We start from the raw sequence: 22,187 nt of genomic DNA, 5'->3' as shown, positions 1-22,187 counted from the left end.
CAGGTAGCTGTGGGAGTCGGTTGGTTTGTAGTAGATGTCCGTGTTGATTCGGTCGTCTGAGATAGAAACAGAAAGGTCTAGGAAGGGGAGGGAGGAGTCCGAGACTGTCCAGGTGAATTTGAGGTCGGGGTGGAAGGTGTTAGTGTAGTGGATGAACTGTTCAACCTCCTCGTGGGAGCACGAGGTAGCGCCGATACAGTCATCAATGTAGCGAAGAAAAAGATGGGGGGTGGGGCCAGTGTAGTTGCGGAAGATGGATTGTTCCACATACCCTACGAAGAGGCAGGCATAGCTGGGGCCCATGCGGGTGCCCATGGCTACTCCTTTTGTTTGGAGAAAGTGGGAGGATTGGAAAGAAAAGTTGTTCAGGGTGAGGACCAGTTCGGTCAGTCGAAGGAGGGTGTCGGTGGAAGGGTACTGGGTGGTACGGCGGGAAAGGAAGAAGCGGAGTGCTTTGAGTCCTTCGTGATGGGGGATGGAGGTGTACAGGGACTGGATGTCCATGATGAAGATGAGGCGTTGGGGACCGGGGAAGCGGAAATCCTGGAGGAGGTGGAGGGCGTGGGTGGTGTCACGAACGTAGGTGGGGAGTTCTTGGACTAATGGGGACAGGACCGTGTCGAGGTATGCCGAGATGAGTTCGGTTGGGCAGGAGCAGGCTGAGACGATGGGTCGTCCGGGGCAGTCAGGTTTGTGGATTTTGGGCAGGAGGTAGAAACGGGCGGTGCGGGGTTGTGGGACTATGAGGTTGGAGGCGGTGGATGGGAGGTCCCCTGAGGTGATGAGGTTATGGACGGTCTGGGAGATGATGGTTTGGTGGTGGGGGGGTGGGGTCATGGTCAAGGGGACAGTAGGAGGAGGTATCTGCGAGCTGGCGTTTGGCCTCAGCGGTGTAAAGGTCAGTGTGCCAAACTACTACTGCGCCTCCCTTGTCAGCTGGTTTGATGGTGAGGTTGGGGTTGGAACGGAGGGAGTGGAGGGCTGCGCGTTCCGAGGGTGAGAGGTTGGATGGGTGGGGGGAGTGTGGGAGTTCAGGTAGCGGTTAATATCGCGGCGGCAGTTTGCTATGAAGAGGTCGAGGGCAGGTAGGAGGCCAGCACGGGGTGTCCAGGTGGACGGGGTGTGTTGGAGGTGGGAGAAGGGGTCGTCAGAGGGTGGGCGAGAACTCCCCACCTACGTTCGGGACACCACCCACGCCCTCCACCTCCTCCAGGATTTCCGCTTCCCCGGTCCCCAACGCCTCATGTTCACCATGGACATCCAGTCCCTGTACACCTCCATCCCCCATCACGAAGGACTCAAAGCACTCCGCTTCTTCCTTTCCCGCCGTACCACCCAGTACCCTTCCACCGACACCCTCCTTCGACTGACCGAACTGGTCCTCACCCTGAACAACTTTTCTTTCCAATCCTCCCACTTTCTCCAAACAAAAGGAGTAGCCATGGGCACCCGAATGGGCCCCAGCTATGCCTGCCTCTTCGTAGGGTATGTGGAACAATCCATCTTCCGCAACTACACTGGCCCCACCCCCCATCTTTTTCTTCGCTACATTGATGACTGTATCGGCGCTACCTCGTGCTCCCACGAGGAGGTTGAACAGTTCATCCACTACACTAACACCTTCCACCCCGACCTCAAATTCACCTGGACAGTCTCGGACTCCTCCCTCCCCTTCCTAGACCTTTCTGTTTCTATCTCAGACGACCGAATCAACACGGACATCTACTACAAACCAACCGACTCCCACAGCTACCTGGACTACACCTCCTCCCATCCTGCCCCCTGTAAAAACGCCATCCCATTCTCCCAATTCCTTCGTCTCCGCCGCATCTGCTCCCAGGAGGACCAGTTCAAAATACGTACAACACAGATGGCCTCCTTCTTCAAGGACCGCAATTTCCCCCCCGACGTGGTCGACGGTGCCCTCCACCACATCTCCTCCACTTCCCGCTCCTCCGCCCTTGAGCCCCGCCCCTCCAACCGCCACCAGGACAGAACCCCACTGGTCCTCACCTACCACCCCACCAATCTCCATGTACAGCGCATCATCCGCCGTCACTTCCGCCACCTCCAAACAGACCCCAGCACCAAGGATATATTTCCCTCCCCTCCCCTATCAGCTTTCCGTAGAGACCACTCCCTCCGCGACTCCCTTGTCAGATCCACACCCCCCACCGACCCAACCACCACTCCCGGCACCTTCCCTTGCAACCGCAGGAGGTGCAACACTTGCGCCCACACCTCCCCCCTCACTTCTCTCCAAGGCCCCAAGGGAAACTTCCATATCCGCCACAGATTCACCTGCACCTCCACCCACATCATCTACTGCATCCGCTGCAGCCGGTGTGGCCTCCTCTATATTGGGGAGACAGGCCGCCTACTTGCGGAGCGATTCAGAGAGCACCTCTGGGCCACCCGGACGAACCAACCCAACCAACCTGTGGCACAGCATTTCAACTCCCCCTCCCACTCCACCGAGGATATGCAGGTCATTGGACTCATCCACCGCCAAACCACAACAACCCGACGGTCGGAGGAGGAGCGTCTTATCTTCCGACTGGGAACCCTCCAACCGCAGGGGATGAACTTGGACTTCACCAGTTTCTTCATCCCCCCTCCCCCCACCTTGTCTCAGCCGGATCCTTCCAGCCCGGCACCGCCTTCCTGACCTGCAGTCTTCTTCTTGACCTCTCCGCCTCCATCCTACTCCGACCTATCACCCTCACCTTGACCTCTTTCCACCTATCACATTTCCAACTCCCCTCCTCCAAGTCCCTCCTCCCTACCTTTTATCTTCTCCTGCTGAACACTCTCTGCTCATTCCTGAAGAAGGGCCTGTGCCCGAAACGTCGAATCTCCTGTTCCCTGGATGCTGCCTGACCTGCTGTGCTGTTCCAGCAATAAAGTTTCAACTTTGATCTCCAGCATCTGCAGACCTCACTTTCTCCAACCTTAGTTGTGAACCTATTTTGCAATCTCTCGAATGTCTGCATAAACAGATACAATATTCCAGCTGAGGCTGAACCAGTGTCTTATACAGGTTCAGCATAACCTCTAAAATACAACAAAGAAACACAGATGCTGGAAATCTGAACCAAAAGCAGGAAGTGCTGGAGAAACTGAGCAGGTCTGGCAACGTCAGTGGAGAGAAAGCAGAGTTAATGTTTCAGAGTAATGTCACAAACTGTGAATGTGACCACCGCCATCAACCATTTTGCCACTGAGTTCTTCAAGGAGGAAGTGTCCCCAAGACCATATCTAGGATCTCTCAGACTGTTTCACGCATATGCACAAGGCAGGTCAATGATGCATTGTTTGTCAGAGCAGGTAGCACCAGCGAGCACTTGAGTTTGTGTCTCTGGCCGGATTCAAACTGTAACATAGACTGTATACGCACATACAAGCCAGGACCAGATCACACATTTCATCAATAAGCAGCTGCTCTAGGTAACCACAAGAAAATATTTACAGAGGTGTGTGCCCGGTTTCCAGGGAATCTCCAGTAGACTTTCAACCTGCAGATGTCAAATTGTCCGACCTTTTTAAACCTACGGGCAGACATGAGGGTTAGGTGCGAGGGCAGGCAGAGTGCACACTCTTCGAAAGTGGCTGAGGAATTCTTGTGAGGAAGCCAACTAATGAAGTCAAAGATCAACAAAGCCACATAGAGACTGGATGTGCCGCCGAGTAAGTTTTCAGCATTTTGAAGATACATTTTAGAGTTTTATCCTTGACAGAACCGGACATGTCCTTCAGTACTTGTGAGCCTGTGTCTCCATAATGATTGTCGTGTTATATTCTGCGCTCTTCTAAACAGAACATTCATCACTCTTTTTGACACCATATTTTACAACTTTCAGTGTAAAGAAACTTCCTCCATGATTTCCTGGCTGTTGCAAAAGGCTCCTTATCAGATGCATCAAGTCTTATCTCACCATATGTAACTCATTGTTGTATCAGGGATGTCATAGAGGTTTTCTCTGCTTAAAGGAACATCCATGTCTGTTTTCTCATGGGCGGTAAAAACCAGAAGTGAAAGAACACTGGGTGCAGGATTTTGCATTTTGGACTGGACCTCAAAGTCAGGGTCAAATAGATACCCAACAGTGACCAGCGGAGGTCCTCACAATTCAGCATAAAGAAGTTTCAACCTCCATTGCAGATAAAGAGGCAAGAGGACGCAGTTACATTCAGGTGCTCAGGGCCTCAAAGTGTCCTGGCCCATTTTCTGCCACTGCGGTGTTCCAGTGTCCACAGGCTGACTAAATAATCCCAGTCCCTATCTGGTCTTTTCTTTACTAAATGGTACTTAAATTGTCAGAAGCAATCCTCTGCAGGCAAGATTAGATTACATTACAGTGTGGAAACAGGCCCTTCGGCCCAACAAGTCTTCACCGACCCGCCGAAGCGTAACCCACCCATACCCCTACATTTACCCCTTAACTGACACTACGGGCAATTTAGTATGGCCAATTCACCTGACCTGCACATCTTTGGACTGTGGGAGGAAACCGGAGCACCCAGAGGAAACCCACGCAGACACGGGGAGAACGTGCAAACTCCACAAAGACAGTCGTCTGAGGCTGGAATTGAACCCGGGTCTCTGGCGCTGTGAGGCAGCAGTGCTAACCACTGTGCCACCGTGCCGCCCACAAGGCAACTAGCCATTTCCTTTATTTGTGGGATGTATGCACCACTGGCTAAGCCAGGATCGCCCATGCTTATTTGTCCAGAGGACAACTGAGAGTCAACCATTTAGCAATGGGTTTGGAGTCACATGTAGGCCTGACCAAGTAAGGATGGCAGATTCTCTTCCTTAAAGGACATGAGTGAACCAAATGGATATTTTTTACGATAATTGACAACTGTTTCATAGTCATCATTACAGCTTTTAATTCCCAATTTAATTGACCATTTGTTATGGTTTGATTTGAATTCACATCTCCAGAACTTGGAGTTCCAGATTGCTATCCCCACTGAGATTACCACTACACTAAGGCCTTCCTGACTGAGCTAGCCACCAAATCTTTCAACTGAACCCCTTGACAAATAAAATACAGTTATTGGCTTCTTTTATGGACTTTCTTAACATTGCTACTTGAAGTGATTTGTGATTATGTACTTTCAGATTCCTTTGCTCCTCTGTCACACTTAAACTCCATTATTACTGTGTCAAATACTTTTGCTGTCAGGTGTTCACAGACCTACTGCTCAAAGTAAAGCAATAAACTGTGATCTCACCTGAGGTCTGTTCATTTTGAATCCTGTCACTATCCTTGCACAGCCATCAGTCAGACTGAGTATTTCATTGCCGCTAAACATTTTAAAGATATCACTTTTATAGGACAGCTGGTAAGTAATTGGTAGGTGAATAATCCCGTTGTCTTGTTTCTGTCACTCTCTAAATTAGAATGGTGGATTAAACTGAGAAATTCAGTTGTACAGGGGATGCATACAATGCGGATATAAAGCAGATTCAGAACAAATATGTGTCCACAAAAAAAAGTGGGAATGATTTGCAAATCCAAACTTTGTGGATGTCAAAGACTAGAAGATACAACAGAGAACTCCATTTCAGAAAACAAGAGTTCAGTTTTGCAGAATGTCTAGAAAGGTAGGGTTGAAACTGAACGGGAAATTAAAAGTTGAAAACAGAGAGGTGTGGGAGAAACAAGCAAAGGAAAAACGTCAAGGGAAACCCAAAGAAGGCTTTATAAATACAAAAAGAAATAGTGGATGACAAAAGGAGAGTGGGACATGTAAGAGTCCAAATAAAGAACATATATGTGGAGGAGAAGTTGTGGAATGGTTCTGAATAAATAATCGTTTATTGGTCCTTACAAAAAAAAAGGGAAACAAGGAGAAGGCTTGTGATGATTGCTTATGAAAACCATAGAGGAGTGATTTTAAGATGTCTAACATCTGTGAAAAAGGATAAATCATCAGACCCAGACAAAATCTGTTCCAGGCAGCTAATAGAATCGAGGGAGGAGAAAGCATAATCTCTGACCAGTTGTTTCCAATTCTCTCTGGCTACTGTCCTTGTAGCAGAGCAGCAGATTGCATAATTGTTTAAAAAGAGAGGAATGGTCTGAATAATTACAGAACAGTCTGCTGAGCTTCGTTAGTGGCAAAGCTCAGGGAGGCAGTCTAAATTACCTTTTAAGAAAGAGACTGAGAGTCATAAAGTCATGGAGTCATACTGCACAGAAACAGACTTTTAGTTCCAACCAATCCATCCCAAACTAAACTAGCCCCAGCTGCCTGCACTTGACCCATACCCCTCCAAACATTTCTTATTCACGTACTTATTGAAATGTCTTTTAAACATTGTAACTGTACCCCATCCGCCAGTTTCTCTAAAATTCCATTCCACACACGAACCACCCTCTGTGTAAAAAAATTACCCCTCATGTCTTTGGAAAATCTTTCTCCTCTCACCTTAAAAATATGCCTCCTTGAAATTCCCCACCCTAGAAGAAGGACATCTGCCAATTTCCTTACTCATACTCCTGATAAGGTCGCCCCTCAACCTCCTACGCTCCAGTGAAAAGCGCCCCAGCCTACCCAAACTCTCCTTATCACTCTCAACTTCCATTCTCAGCAACATTCTGGTCAATCTCTTCTGAACCCTCTCCAGCTTAATAATGTCCTTCCTGTAACAGGGCAACCAGAACTGGACACAGTATTCCAAAAGAAGCCTCACCAACATCTTGTATAATCTTAACATAACATCTCAACTCCTACGCTCAAAGGGTTGAGAAATGAAGGCAAGTCAGCACAGATTTTCTACTGATGAACTTGATTTCAATTTTTGTGTTAAAATGGATGGTCAGTGAGTTTAGTGTATCGATGTGGATTATAACAGGTTTTCAACAAAGCGCCACATGATATACTGGCTGGACATGCAAATTCTTATAGAGTCCAAAGGAAAGTGAAAGCTTGGATCCAAAATTGGCTCAGCAACAGGACGTAAAGGTTAATGATCAATGGGTGTTTTAGGGATCAGAAGGTTGATTCCAATGTGATTCCACAGGGTTCAGAACAAAGCCCAGTACATTTCCTGATGTATATCAATCATTTAGATTTAAATGCATGGGACAACATTAAAAGGTTTCCCTATATTTGGTCTTCTGGGTTGGTAGTGAGGAAGAGATCTTTAAATGTGGGGAAGACACAAAGATCTGGTCAACTGGGCAAGAAATGGCAACTGGAAATCAATCTGGAGAATTGTGAGGCAGTTGAAGAAGGCAAGTGAGGCAGGGGGCAGCACAGTAAAAGGTAGAACACTGAGACATGTAGAGGAACAGAAGGATCTTGAAGTGTACATTCATGAATTCCTACAGGCTGCTCAATATGGTAGTAAAGAAGGCTTACTTTTCTTCTTAAGCCAAGATGGGGAATGTAAGAGCCAGGAGATTGTGCTAAAAATTTATGAAATATTATTTAGGCCGCAGCTACAATACTGACCATGTATGGTCCTGGTCACAACATCAACTTCAGGATTTGATCACACTGGAGATCTATCAGGAGATTTATGAACAGTTTTCCAGAAATAAAAAATTCTAGCAATGAAGAAAGACTGGACAGGGCTATTTTCTTTGGAACATAAGAGGCTGAAGGGAGAGTTAATTGATAGGGTGTATTGGAAGGACCAACTTACCTTCCCAGAGAAGTCAATAGCCAGGGGCCATAGATTTAAAAGAACTGGCAGAAGGATTAGAATGGAGATGAAGAGAAACTGTATCACCCAGAGGATGGTGGGGTCTAGAATTACTGTCTGAAAGGTGGTGGATTTGGAAACCTCAACACATTTAAAAAATTAATTTGATATGCACTTGAAGTGCCATAATCCACAGGGCTACAGACCAAGTGCTGAAAAGTGGGATTAAGCTAAATACTTATTTTTGTCCAGAACAGCCAAAACTTTCTGTGCCATAAGTTTTCTGTATTTTTGTTTTCCTTTTATCTTGTTTCTTTCTCCTGTCTGACATTTCCAATGAAAACACAGTCAGCTGAGCAGCTATCGGCTTATGCCGGCTCAGTGGCGTAAGTTCTTGAGCTGGTTTTGTCACTGTTTTTAGAAATACCTCCAAGGTTTCTCTGCCTTTCTGAAATGAAGCAGCTATGACTGTATATAGAATCAGGCAAAGAGGAAACTTTGGCCAGAGATAATGACCGACTTAATCAACTTCCACAAAATGGATGGAGGCAAAACAACGACCAATAATTCCATCTCTTTCCAATATTCTTTTTTATTTATTCTATTCAACACAACTTCTGGTCATTTCTGAACAGAGATTAGTGATCTATCTGCAAGCTTGGCACCTATCACAAGTCAGGGGGCATGTACGGATGTGAATATTTACATTTCTTCTGAATAACCCCTGAAGAAGTACTTACTTTCGTTGAACTTTGACACCTTGGGTGGAACTGATACCTAAGCCTGAAAAGTCTTCCTTTCCAACACACGTAAACCTTTCATGTCCACGGGCACAAACTGATTAAGACACTGAGCAGAATCTTCACAATGATTGAATGAGGTGGGCGATGGCGAATTGGGAAAATATGTCAAGATCGTTAAGGAAACAAATAGTTCAATTTTCCCCTCAAGGTTTTAACAGTGAAGTGATGCTAGTGAGTGGTGAGTGGCCTATTTGCATGTATTAAGGCATTGTTACCTAATTTTGTCTCATTTATGTTATTTTCCAGGCAGCGGGGAGAAATTAAACAGCAACAATTCCTGAAACTAAAGTCAGAGTGAGTGCTAGGTGGTTCCAGATTGCTGCTTGGTCTTCCAGGCCTATCTCTTGGCCAGTATTTCCCAACCTCTCAGAACACACTCCGTGAGCATCCTCCATCCACGCAGGTTGACATTGGATACATACCAATCTCACCACCTCTTCATAGCACATCTCCAACTCACTTCGAATATAGTTCACCCCTTCAATGCTACTCCATGGATTGCACCAGCAATGCGACAGCCAGGACACTTTGAACATGGCTCAGGAGCTGGAACAGGTTAAAACCCATAGCTTTAAGCTTGATTTTGTGATGCTCACTCCTTTTGTGCTGACCTGGATGCTCACTGCATCTCCGCCTTGCTTAGTCTTGTCTTTTTGAGCACTGCTGCCTCAATCAGCACTTATGCTCACAATAATTCTATTTGGCTTCATTTTTAGCACAGGCAAAAAGAGCCAGGCAGCTTGTCTTGTTTACCAGCAGTGACCAGTCAAGAGGATGGCACAGTGGCATGTCAATATCACACCTGTACCATGTGTGTGTCAAACATCCCACATGTGCTTCAGCACATACACAGTACTGATTGTCTCTAATCTTAGAATCTTGCAGTGACCAACTTTGTGGAATAGAAATCCTGGCTACAATCTGGACCATGTCACTTGTTATTACGAATGGATCATAGACAACTGGGTGAAACAGAAGTAATTACAGAAACCTTTATAAAGTGTCCCATGTGAACCACACTTCACAAAGATAAACCAAGGTCTCAGAGGCTGCACAAAGGCACAAAGCTGATTTCCTCTCACCTCGCACTAGAAGAATTTTACCTCACGCTCATAAATGCAATTCTGCCCATTTTTCCACCTAGCCATCATAAAGCTCACAGTTGGCTCCCTGAGGATGAGGCTTGCATCATGCTCAGGGCTGGGTGTGCCTTACAGACGGTCACTCTTGGACGACTGTCTGTATGGAGTTTGCACATTCTCCCCGTGTCTGCGGGGCTTCCTCCAGGTGCTCCGTTTTCCTCCCACAGTCCAAAGATGTGCTGGTTAGGTGGATTGGCCGTGCTAAATTGCCCATAGTGTTCAAGGATGTGCAGGCTCAGTGGGTTAGCCATGGGAAATGCAGGATTATGGGGAGAGGGTAGGGTTGTGGGTCTGGGTGGGCTCTTTAGAGGGTTGGAGTGGACTTGATGGGCTGAATGATCTGCTTCCACATTGTAGGGATTGTGCCTTACATTCCTAGCTTGCTGTGCCCTTTACAATAAGGCAAGCAAAGAGGAAACATGATGGACTCTGAAGAGCTATGAGAGCATCAGTAGGCCTTCAAAATGGAAGATGAGGACAATGAACAGGAGGAAGATAACCTTTTCCATGACAGAACGATGCAGTGTAAAGTGCAGTAAGCCCGTTAGAACTCAATTGACACTCACTCCCAGTACGTTGTGAACTGGGTGAGGTTACCTTTCATTGACTTTAAACTTATCGTTATTTGGAAGACAAGTAGCCCCCATTTATTCCCAAAAGCAAATGCAGCTCATTTGTTTGTTTGTGCTTGGTTTAATAACAATTGACATGAGGTAAAAGGTAAAGTCACTTTGTCCCAAAGGACATTCTTACTAAAGGCTACACGAAGGCAGTTTGGGGGCTCATTTGGGAGAGCTGATTGGTAGTGAATTTAACCTGAAGCTCACCACAATGTAGGTAAGAGGAGAGATCGAGAAGGTGGGACCTTCATGGTAACCTCAGTTGGTGTGGGAATTGAAGCCATGTGGTTGGCATCACTCTTCCACTCAAATTAGCCATCCAGCCAACTAAGCCAACTGGACTTTAAATATGGCAGACAAGCGGCAAGTATCAATTGTGCCACACAAATGTCAGGCAATGACCATCTCCAACACTGATAGTTTGTGCTTGGCATCGTTCACTACACTATCCTCTTATTAATATGGAGATTAAATATCCTATCTAATTATCAGTGGTAGAGAATAGACCACTACAGAGTCTTGATGAGAAGAGACACTTGTCTTACATAGCAAGGTATAGTTTATTACATGATAGCTATAGGTACAACAAACATCAACTCGTAAGGTATACTTACAGCCAACAGAAGCTAGGTGTGTTATATCTGACTCCATCAGGACCCCTGTGGAAGACTGTTTCTCCACCAAAGATTGGGATTGCTCAGTACAGCTCAACTGTTTCAGAAACATTACCTTATACAACAGGAGAAGAACATTTCTGACAGTGTGACACTCCCTCAGTATTGTCCTAATGCTCAAATTCCCTCCCCTCCCCTATCAGCTTTCCGTAGAGACCACTCCCTCCGCGACTCCCTTGTCAGATCCACACCCCCTACCGACCCAACCTCCACTCCCGGCACCTTCCCTTGCAACCGCAGGAGGTGCAACACTTGCGCCCACACCTCCCCCCTCACTTCTCTCCAAGGCCCCAAAGGAGGCCGCCTACTTGCGGAGCGATTCAGAGAGCACCTCTGGGCCACCCGGACGAACCAACCCAACCAACCTGTAGCACAGCATTTCAACTCCCCCTCCCACTCCACCGAGGATATGCAGGTCATTGGACTCATCCACCGCCAAACCACAACAACCCGACGGTCGGAGGAGGAGCGTCTTATCTTCCGACTGGGAACCCTCCAACCGCAGGGGATGAACTTGGACTTCACCAGTTTCTTCATCCCCCCTCCCCCCACCTTGTCTCAGCCGGATCCCTCCAGCCCGGCACCGCCTTCCTGACCTGCAGTCTTCTTCTTGACCTCTCCGCCTTCATCCTACTCCGACCTATCACCCTCACCTTGACCTCTTTCCACCTATCACATTTCCAACGCCCCTCCTCCAAGTCCCTCCTCCCTACCTTTTATCTTCTCCTGCTGAACACTCTCTGCTCATTCCTGAAGAAGGGCCTGTGCCCGAAACGTCGAATCTCCTGTTCCCTGGATGCTGCCTGACCTGCTGTGCTGTTCCAGCAATAAAGTTTCAACTTTGATCTCCAGCATCTGCAGACCTCACTTTCTCCTCAAATTTCTGCACTCTTTTGACTCAGAAACCAGGGTGCTACTACTTTATTTATTCATTTTGTGGGATTTGGGCATTGCTGGTTGATTGCCTAGTTATTGCCCATCCCTAGTTGCCCTTAATAAGGTGGTGGTGAGCTGCCTTCTTGAACCACTGCAGTCCACTTGCCATGGGTTGATCCCCAAAGTCATCAGGGAGAGAATTGCAGAATTTTGAACCAGTGACAGTGAAGGAATGGCATTATATTTCCAAGTCAGGACGGTGAGTGGTTTGGAGAGAAACTTGAAGATGGGGGTGTTCTCATATATCTGCTGTCCTTGGCCTTCTAGGTGGAAGTTGTCATGGGTTTGGAAGGTGCTGCCTGGGGATCTTTGGTGAATTTCTGCGTGTAGCTTGTAAATAGCACACACTACTACTACTGAGGGTCAGTAATGGAGGGAGTGAATGCTTGTGGATGTAGTGCCAATCAAGCAGGTTGTGTTGTCTGTATGGTGTCAAGCTTCTTGAGTATTGTTGGGGCTGAACTCATCCAGACAAGTGGGGAGTATTCCATCACACTCCTAACTTGTGCCTTGTAGATAGTGGACAGACTTTAAGGAGTCAGGAGGTGAGTAACTCGCCAGAGTATTCCTAGCCTCTGACCTGCTCTTGTAACTACTGCTTTATGAGGTGAGTCCAGTTGAGCTTCTGGTCAATGATAGCCCTTGGTATTGATAGTGGGGAATTCAGTGATGGTAACACTGTTGAATGTCAAGGGATGATTGTTAGATTGTCTCTTACTGGTGATGGTCATTGCTTGGAATTTGTATGGAGCAAATGTTACTTGCCACTTGTCAGCCCAAGCCTGCAGACTTTGTTGCATTTGAACATGGACTTCTTCAACATCAGAGGAGTCGTGAATGGTGCTGAACAATGTGCAATCATTGGTGAATATCCCCACTTCTGACCTTATGATGGACAGAAGGTCATTGATGAAGCAGCTGAAGATGGTTGGACCTCGGACACTACCCTGAGGAGCTCCTGCAGCGATGTCCTGGATCTGAGATGGCTGACCTCCAACAGCTACAACTATCCTCCTATGTGTCAGGTATAACTCCAAACAGCAGAGAGTTTGCCCCTGATACACTTTGATTCCAATGAGCCGACACCTAGTAATGGAACCAGTAATACAATTACTTGTAGCCCCAAACTACATACATGTACCCCTTAGTAAGTGTGTTTCTGTATGCATTTCTAATGCTAAATCTATGCCCAGGAGAAAGTGAGGACTGCAGATGCTGGAGATCAGAGTCGTGAGTGTGGTGCTGGAAAAGCACAGTAGGTCAAGCAGCATCCAAGGAGCAGGAGAATCAACATTTCGAGCATAAGCCCTTCATCGGGAATGAGGCCTCTTGTGAATCAATGACCAATTTGAATTCCTGATGAAGGGCTTATGCCCGAGACGTTGATTCTCCTGCTCCTTGGATGCTGCCTGACCTGCTATGCTTTTCCAGCACCACACTCTCGACTCTGATCTCCAGCATCTGCAGTCCTCACCTTCTCCCAGTTTAAATTCTACTGTGTGCATGAGGGAGGGAGATTAATAGATATTTAATGGCTAGACTTGTTTAAAATAACTAAATTACTCTGACCATAAATCTAACATTAGTGATTACATTCAACATACATACTTTGATTGTCTTTGCAAAGAAGCATACATAAACTTATTATTTTAGCTGTATTTTCTGTGGTACACTGAACCTCATCAATTTGATGACTGAGCATAAGGGAAAAAAGCACAAATTCTGAATGGCATGTTCTTGGATGTTATTACAATGTTAATAGGTAACACATGTTGTGAAGATTTCTTAGAATACTGAAATTATTTTTTTGAATCATTGACAAGGAAAACATAGGTCAATGAATTTGATTTGCTTATCTATATTATTTATGATGCAATTTATATAAAATTCAAAGAAATCTAACTTAACTAAAAATCTATTAGTCATGAAGACTCCCCATCCAAACTCTTTCAGACCAGCAGCCTATCTTGGATCATCTTTCTTCTGTTTCTCCTATTTTTGAGGCATGTTATTAATTCTTGAAATACATCCCATCACGAGTGTTAATAATTCAAAAGAGTAACTGATCATGGCTGGCTAAGAAGGGAGAAAATAGGATGGATTAAGATATTCCCCCATCAGCTTCTACCTGCTCACAGTGGAGGTTGGATTTGTCATTGCCCAAGTTATCACGTATTGTCGACACATACCTGATAAATGGCAAAGTACTTCCCATCATGCTCTGGCCCACTGATCTCACTATCAAAATGGAAGTCCGATTGGAGGGGTGAGCAACCACACTGGAAGCTTTCTTAATGCTTTTCAAGGTTTTAAAGAATAGAACCTTGCTATATTAGTTCACCCATATGATTTAACGTTTGCTATTTTTATCAATTGCAATGATGTAGGTGTCACGAGTAAGGCTGTTATTTAACACCGATCTTCAGTTGCCATTGAGAACATAAGAACTAGGAGCAGGAGTAGCCAATTCAGCCTCTACTCCACCATCCAATACAATCATGATTGATCTCATCTCAGACTTTGCTCCCCATAACCCTTCAACCCATAAAAAATTAAAAATCTATCTCCTCCTTAAATTTATTCAGAGTCCTGATGTCCACCACACTCTAGGGTAGTAAATTCAACAGATTGAGAAATTCCTTCTTATCTCTGTTTAAATCACCCCTTGAACCACCATTATTGTGGGGAGGTGTGGTGTAATGGTATAATCATTAAACAAACAATTCACAAGCTTAGGTTAATGCTCTGGGGATATAGATTCCAATCTCCTGAGGAGCTGGTGGAATTCAAACGTAAGTCATTAATCTGGAATTAGAAGCTAAGCTCAGTCATGTTGACAACGTAACTATTGTCTATGGTCATTAAAATAAATCTCATTCACTCCATTCCTATGGGCAAGGAAATTGGCCAACTTCACATGATCTAGCTTGCGTGTGAATCCAGACCCACAGTGCTCTTAACTACCCTCTGAAATGTGCTGGCAACACACTCAGTTCAAAGACAATTAGGGATGACATCAATGCTTGTCATGCCAAGATGCCAGCATCCCATGAAAGAATACATTTAGAAAAAAAATTCCATGTGGTCAAAATTCTCAAACAGGTTGGTATTTTGGGGAGTTCCAAAATTTTGACCCAACATTAATAAAAGAACAGCAATTTTCACTGATGTTGACAGGTAGGCTCCTGAACCTAGAGGGTCAAAAGAAGGATCAATAATTCCATTGGAACTGAAAAGAGAAATGAAAAGGTGATAGGTTGTACACTGTTGGAAAAGATGAGAAGGAGCGAATGGAACAGAAGGGAAGGTGAGGAGAAGGTTAGAGGCTGAGGGAGATCTTCCTTTCTCTGAACTGTCTAACCCTGAACCTTTGTTATCAAACCTGCTGACAAGGGATGGGTGCTGTTGTCATCTGGAAAACCAACCTGAACTTTCCAGTGATTGAGCACCAATTCTCAGATATTTATTCCTATCTCTCTCTGAACCATAACCCCTGCCATTGAATACCAAGCCAATGTTTCCAGAAATATCATTGAGCTTCACCTCCTGTGGAGATCTCCCGTCCACAACTCCTCACCTCATAGTTCCCCAGCCCAAACAGCCTACCTCTATCTTCTTCCAAAATCCACAAATGGAATTATTCAGGCAGGCTCATCATTTCAGCTGCTCCAGTCTCTTCCAGTCTTCACTCTACCTTTACTCTCCTTGTCTAGTCTCTTGCTACCTGGGATTCTTCTGATGTTCTTCAGCATTTCACCCATTTCCTGTTTCCTCGCTCTCGATGCCTCCTCTCCACTGTGGATGTCCCATCCCTCTACACCTCCATCCTCAGTCAGGGTGATGTGGAGGTGCCGTCTGGAACAACAAAGAAGTCTTGTAAGAACTTGTGCCATGAAAATGTTGGCATATTGGGATTCAAATCTGGCCCCCATGGCTGCTCTGTGTGCCTGGATGAAGAACATTGTGGTTGAGGGTAAAGCAGATGAGTTGTAGGACAGTGCTCAGAGATCGGCAGTTGTTGGTATTGAGTACTGAGGCTGTTGCCGTGATGCTGTCATCATGGGGTATGCTGGTGTAGAGTGCTGAAGCGTCCATTGTGACGAGGAATGTTCCTGGTTCAACTGGTGCTGAGTTTCTGTGAGAAATCTGTAGCATCATGGCAGAAGTTGGGGGTTCCTTGTACAATGGGTTTCATGATGCAAGACAGTTACCAGACAGGAGTGTTCCCTCCCAGTGAGGGAACACTTCAGCGGTCGAGGGCATTCGGCTGTGGATCTTCGAGTAAATGTCCTTCAAGGCAAACAACAGAATATGCAACAACGCAGAGTTGACAAGCAGAGGGTGATAGCCAAGTTCCATACCCACGTGGATGGCCTCAACTGGGATCTTGGGAACTTGTTGTACTTTTCCAGCACCATTCTAATCTTGACAGTCAATCAGTGTGGCATTTTATAAATTCCTGCTTTGGAAATACAACCAGTCTGACTGCAGCTTAAAACACAGACAGATTCTAATCAAAGCCTCACACCTAAAATGTATTGTCTGAGCTGAGATGCCACCTCTTGTACACACTGATTAAACCTCTCATTATCTTGGGGCAGTGCCTTGAAAGAAATTCTGGGATTTGCATTCTAATCAATTGAAATCTGCATCTCCTTTCGAACTGATTAAAGATTTAACAGGAGGGAATCAGCCATTTTGGGTTTGTTCAATACATTCGCATGAGTTGTATGACCCTTTGATCTGCGTCTGATGCCTCCTCTTTCACTACACCTGATGAAGGAGCAATGCTCTGAAAGCTAGTGTTTTCAAATAAACCTGTTGGACTATAATCTGGTGTCATGTGATCTATTTTGACCTTGCCCAATCAGAATGGTTTGAGGACTGACTGCTTTGCTCTTTAACAGAGGCCCAAACAATCCCCACCCAAAACCACCCTCACTCTGATCTGTCAAATCGATGGATAGATAGATGGATGGTGGTAGTTACACTTTAACATGTGGAACCAGTTCCATGAAGCAGAGGTATGTAAAGTGTAGTCTATCCTTGGTAACAGTTTCAATGGCAGAGCTTCTGGAATTGTGGCTAAGCCACAGACCTCATCTGTTATAAAAATTCAGGTCCCTTATCTTGTCCCCATTTGGGTCATTGGGAAAGGGTTTTCCACTTTGTCCAATTGGTCATTTGGGGCTGAATGGCCTGATGATGTGCTGTGTATTTGATGTAATTCTAGGCAAATCAGAGGAGCATGAGATCATGTTCAATATTTACTCAGGTAGCCATGCCAGGCTGAGAATATAACTTAGAGAGTTAAAAATTACACAAGACCAGGTTATAGTCCAACATGTTTATTTGGAAGCACTAGCTTTCGGAGCGCTGCTCCTTCATCAGGTGGTGTGGAGTTTAAGGTCATAAGACACAGAATTTATAGCAAATCTTTACAGTGTGATGTAACTGAAATGATATATTGAAAAAGACCTGGATTGTTTGTTAAGTCTCTCATCTTTTAGAATGACCATGTTGGTTTCAGTTCTTTCATATGTAAATCGCAGAACATTTATAAGTTACATTCTCAAGTGAACTTTAAGAATTGGTGTCATTGTCAGCCCAGATAATGCATTTAAGGTGTGAACTTCCCTGTGTGAGGCTGTCTGTGACACAATGGTCAGACTGATTGTAATCTAAAAAATGGATTTACAGAATCTTACATGGATTTTGAGTTTTTGAGCAAAGTAAAATGTTATTCTGCAAGTACAAATTCACCCCACAACCTTGTTTGTGTATGTGTGCATGTGGGTGTGTGTTGGGGGGTGGTGGCGAGGTGGGGGGGTGGGGTTATGAGTGTCTGTGAGACAGTGTGTGAGTGTGAGTGTAAAGGGGTATAAGTCTGTGAGAGGTGCATGTGTGGGTACGGGAGTGTATGTGTGAATGTGTGAGAGCATTTGAGTGTAAGGAGCAGCGCTCCGAAAGCTAGTCCTTCCAAATAAACTTGTTGGACTATAACTTGGTGTTGTATGATTTTTAACTTTGTACACCCCATTCCAACACCGGCATCTCCAAAGTTAGAGACACTCCTTATCAATAGTGGCCCATATTCTCGCTTTGCAATCTGCTGAGCTGCTTAAAATGTGCCAGCTGGGGTTTAAATCAGTATTGAATCAGTATAGCTTGCATGCTCCTGAATGAACAGCTCTTCCTTTTGAAATAGAAAGATCCCAGAAACAAGTCCATTTTAAGAATATGCCTGAGCCTGGTATTGCTTAAATGTCGGCATTAAGCTGTCAAGAGTTGGTACCATCATTGGGAATATGAGTACAAGGAAGACCCACAAACACTGCAGACAACTATTGAAGCTGCAGATCAGATATAGCACATCATTAGTCTTTAACCAATTAAGAATTAGCCTTCTTCAGGCATTTCATGTTTTAATTGACAAATTTATTGTAAGAATAAGGGGCAAAGTAATTAAGACACAAAACTGCCTACATGAGAGTGAGAAAAGATGTGAAATGGAATGCCTCTCTCTCTCTTTTTTAAGATTGGCATCTGTTTCTGTCAGAAGTTCTGTTCAAGAATCCATCCCCAGACTCTGCTTAAATGATGTGTGTTTGTTGCATTCTCTGTCTTTGCAGATTGTTTTATCTCTACTGAGCACATGTGCACAACTATGATGCATGTAAATAGAAGGTGACTGTTGCTTTGTGAAGACAGTGCCTTTACTATAGGCTTAACAGGAGTGGTGATGGAAATAAAGTGGGCACTGTACTCCATGTACGTTATCATTTAACCAACAGTTCTGAAAGAAATGAGGGAGAAAAGGGTTGAGGTCAATGGGGTAATGAGGATTGAGATGACTCACAGAATCACACGGACTGAGAATATATAGTCAGCTAAAGAGGTCGTTAGAAAGATTGGCCAAGTGTTTGCATCCCATCAATTAATTATTGGGATAGAAAATGTTGACAAAACATTTAAAACAAATATTTAAATAAATTGCTGATTGGTATAGGAATTAATAAAGCTGATACACAGGAGCCTGGCAAAGAGAGACAATGGAAAGCGAGGCTTCAGTGAAGATGTCATACCTTTAAAAAGATGTAGAGATATTCAGATGGGATGTTGATATTATAACCTTGGTATGGGAGATGTTATGTGGTGGTTCAAATTCATGCTAATGAAATAGCCATTTGTCCAATATTATGCTAATTTTTTACTTTGGCCTTCAAAATGGTTTGCATTCTATTGTATTGTGAGGTCAAAAGAGGGCTTTCCTTACTGGAAACAGGACTCTGCCATGCTTGTATTTGTGAACAAACCTAGTGTTCAGTGGTGACTCAGTGATAGCTCTCTTGCCTTTGATTCAGAAGGTTGTTGGTTCAGAGGTCATATCTGCCATCCCAGGTGAATGTACATATTTCACAGGCACTAATCTGAAGAGGAACAAAAGAATTGTCCTAGTTAATGTCTATTCTTCAATCTATAACTGAAGGAACTTACCTGCTCATTGCTATTTATGGGAGCTTGCTATGTAGAAATTAACCTTTTGTTATTTGTTCTTGGGATGTGGGTTTCACTGACAATGGCAATGTTGACCATCCATGAACCCTGTTGTATATCCTACGTTTCAACTGTACCTGACAAAGATATTTCATTGTTTGTCAGGTATTATGGCGTGAAAGGTGCTATATAAGAAGAAGTTTCATTCTTTTGGGTATTATGTATATGTTAATGTGCAGTCATTCATCTTCCAAATCATTGACGTGCAACATTTATTTGCTCAAAAGGCTCAACTTTCTACCGAAATTTGGCTTGGACTTAATAACCACGCTTAGAGCAATGCTGCTATGAACTGCATTTACATAAGGCAACCACACATTTGCAGTGAGTGTAATTTCCTATTCTGAGTGTTGAATTGTTAAGATTTTGTTTCCTTTAATATCTGTTCAGTTGTTTATCAAAATTAGTTACGGGAACACTAGAGAATAAATTTCAATGACATTTGCTTCTGCGTTACATGACTTTTTATAGCTAATCCAAAATGCAATTTCTTTGAAGGGTTATTAAAACAGTCTGAAATTTATGTCTGCCTCTCCTGCTGAAATCACAGCAATAGGACAGAGCGAAGAGAATGCAGCTGAAATGACAAGGTTGATTGATATTGCTTTGTTCATCGTAGAGTCGTGGAGGTTTACAGCACAGAAACAGGCCCTTCAGCCCAACTTGGCCATTCGGCCAGTTTTCACAATTAATCTAGTTCCACTTGCCTGCATTTGGTCCATATGCTTCCATACCTTTCCCATCCATACTGATCCCTGTCCAAATGTTTCTTAAATTTCAAAATGGTACTTACCTCCAGCACTCCCACTGGCAGCTCATTCTGGACCCTCACCACCCTCTGCATGAAAAGATTCCCCCTCTGGACCCTTTTGTATTTCTCCGCTTTCACCTTACACCTATGCCCTCTAGTTTTAGAGTCCACTCCCATGGGGTAAAGCTGTTGCCTATCTACTTTATCCATGCCTCTCAAGATTTTATAGACCTCTGTAAGGTCACCCCTCAGTCTCCTATGCGCCAGAAAAAGAAGTCCTGTGGATGGGGTAGGTATGGGGAGATATGGACCAAATGTAGGCAAATGGGACTAGTTTAATTGTGAAATCTGGACAGCATGGACAAGTCGGGCTGAAAGGCCTGTTTCCATGCTCTGGACCTTTATGACACTATGACTCTACTTCCACTGTACAGGACTTGTTTTGTAATGCGTTGGTGACATAGGAATGTGAGTGAGCCATTCAGTTTCCATCATTCAATTCGATCATGAGCAAAATCATGGGAACACGAGTAGGCCATTCATGGCTTCGTGACATCAACTCGGAACTGCCCAGATCTAATGTAAAGTTGTGCTGCCTTGATCAGGAGTCCAATAAGATCTGCTTTTCGTATAAAATCTCAGCAGATTTTATCTTCACACCTAGCAAAGACAGCAGACTGCAATTTTGTTTAAGATTGCTCCCATAAAGGCATCCAGTTGGTACAGCACTCTCAGTGAGAATGCACCCAACACAATGCTGCACTCTGTCAATGTGATTCCAGATTTTGTGCTGAAGTCTCTTTGAAGTGGTGTTTCAACCCATAAGCTTTTCATTCAAGCAAGAGGGCTTTTCCTTTAAAGCACAACTGGAATAGGAACGTTAATTTATGAGGAAAGGCAGGACAGACTCGACCTCTTTTCTGTGGAGTTTTGAAGAATTGAAGAGACAATTTAATTGAAACATCTAAGCTTCTGAAAGGACTTGACTGAGTGGATGTCAAAAGGATGTCTTCCTTTGTGGAAAAATTGAGAACTAGGGCTCATTCTTTAAAAATAAGCAGCCACCCATTTAAAACAGAAACTTGTTACTTTTTCATAGCTGAAAGCAAAATGATGGCAGCTGTAGTGCTCAGTCCGTGTTAGCTCTATTTCAGTCTCCCTTTTGTGCTTATCTAGATTCCTCTTGAATGTGCATCCATTTATGGGCGGCACGGTAGCTCAGTGGTTAGCACTGCTGCCTCACAGCACCAGGGTCCCAGGTTTGGTTTCCTGTGTCTGTGTGGGTTTCCTCCAAAAGTCCAAAGATGTGCAGGTCAGTGTGAATTGGCTATGCTAAATTGCCCAGAGTGTTAGGTGCATTAGTCAGAAAGAAATGGGTCTGGGTGGGTTACTCTTCGGAGGCTTGGTGTGGACTGGTTGGGCCAAAGGGCCTGTTTCCACACTGTAAGGAATCTAATCTATTTACTGCATCAACTCTCATGTTGTGAACTCCACATTCTAACCACTTTCTGTAGAAAGACATCGCTCCTGAATTCTCTGTTGAGTTTAACAATGACTGTTATATTTATAACTCATTGTGCAGGTCTCTCCCAGATGTGAAAGCATCTCCTCTGTTCAAATACTTTCACAATTTTAAAAGCATCTTTTGCTTTTTCTTTTCAAGTCACATCATCCCTTTCTAGAAAAAGTCAGGGCTGGTCTATCCTTCTTGATAATTGGACCTGATATTGTTCTTTTAAATCTATCTTAACACATTTTGCAGTGCATAATGTACTTCTTTCAGTATGAAGACCAAACCTTTGCCAGTGATGACTAACCAAGCTTTTATACAAGTCCAACATAATTTCTCTACTTTTCAATTTTACCCCTCTAGAAGTAATATCAATAACTTACAATATAAAACGTGATCACTTATATTTACCTCTATGGCTAAGCTGCAGGGTAATAGAAAAGAATATTTATGAACCTGGTGGCTGATTTTTAATTATTGGCAAATTGGCTTTAAGAAACATTTCATTACTTCTTTTTAAAAACAAACAAA

The sequence above is a fragment of the Chiloscyllium plagiosum genome, unplaced genomic scaffold (genome assembly GCF_037043375.1).
Source record: "Chiloscyllium plagiosum isolate Xiang-an unplaced genomic scaffold, Cpla_swu_hap1 HiC_scaffold_14, whole genome shotgun sequence".
NCBI lineage: Eukaryota > Metazoa > Chordata > Chondrichthyes > Orectolobiformes > Hemiscylliidae > Chiloscyllium > Chiloscyllium plagiosum.
Note: the sequence above shows the minus strand (reverse complement) of the source record.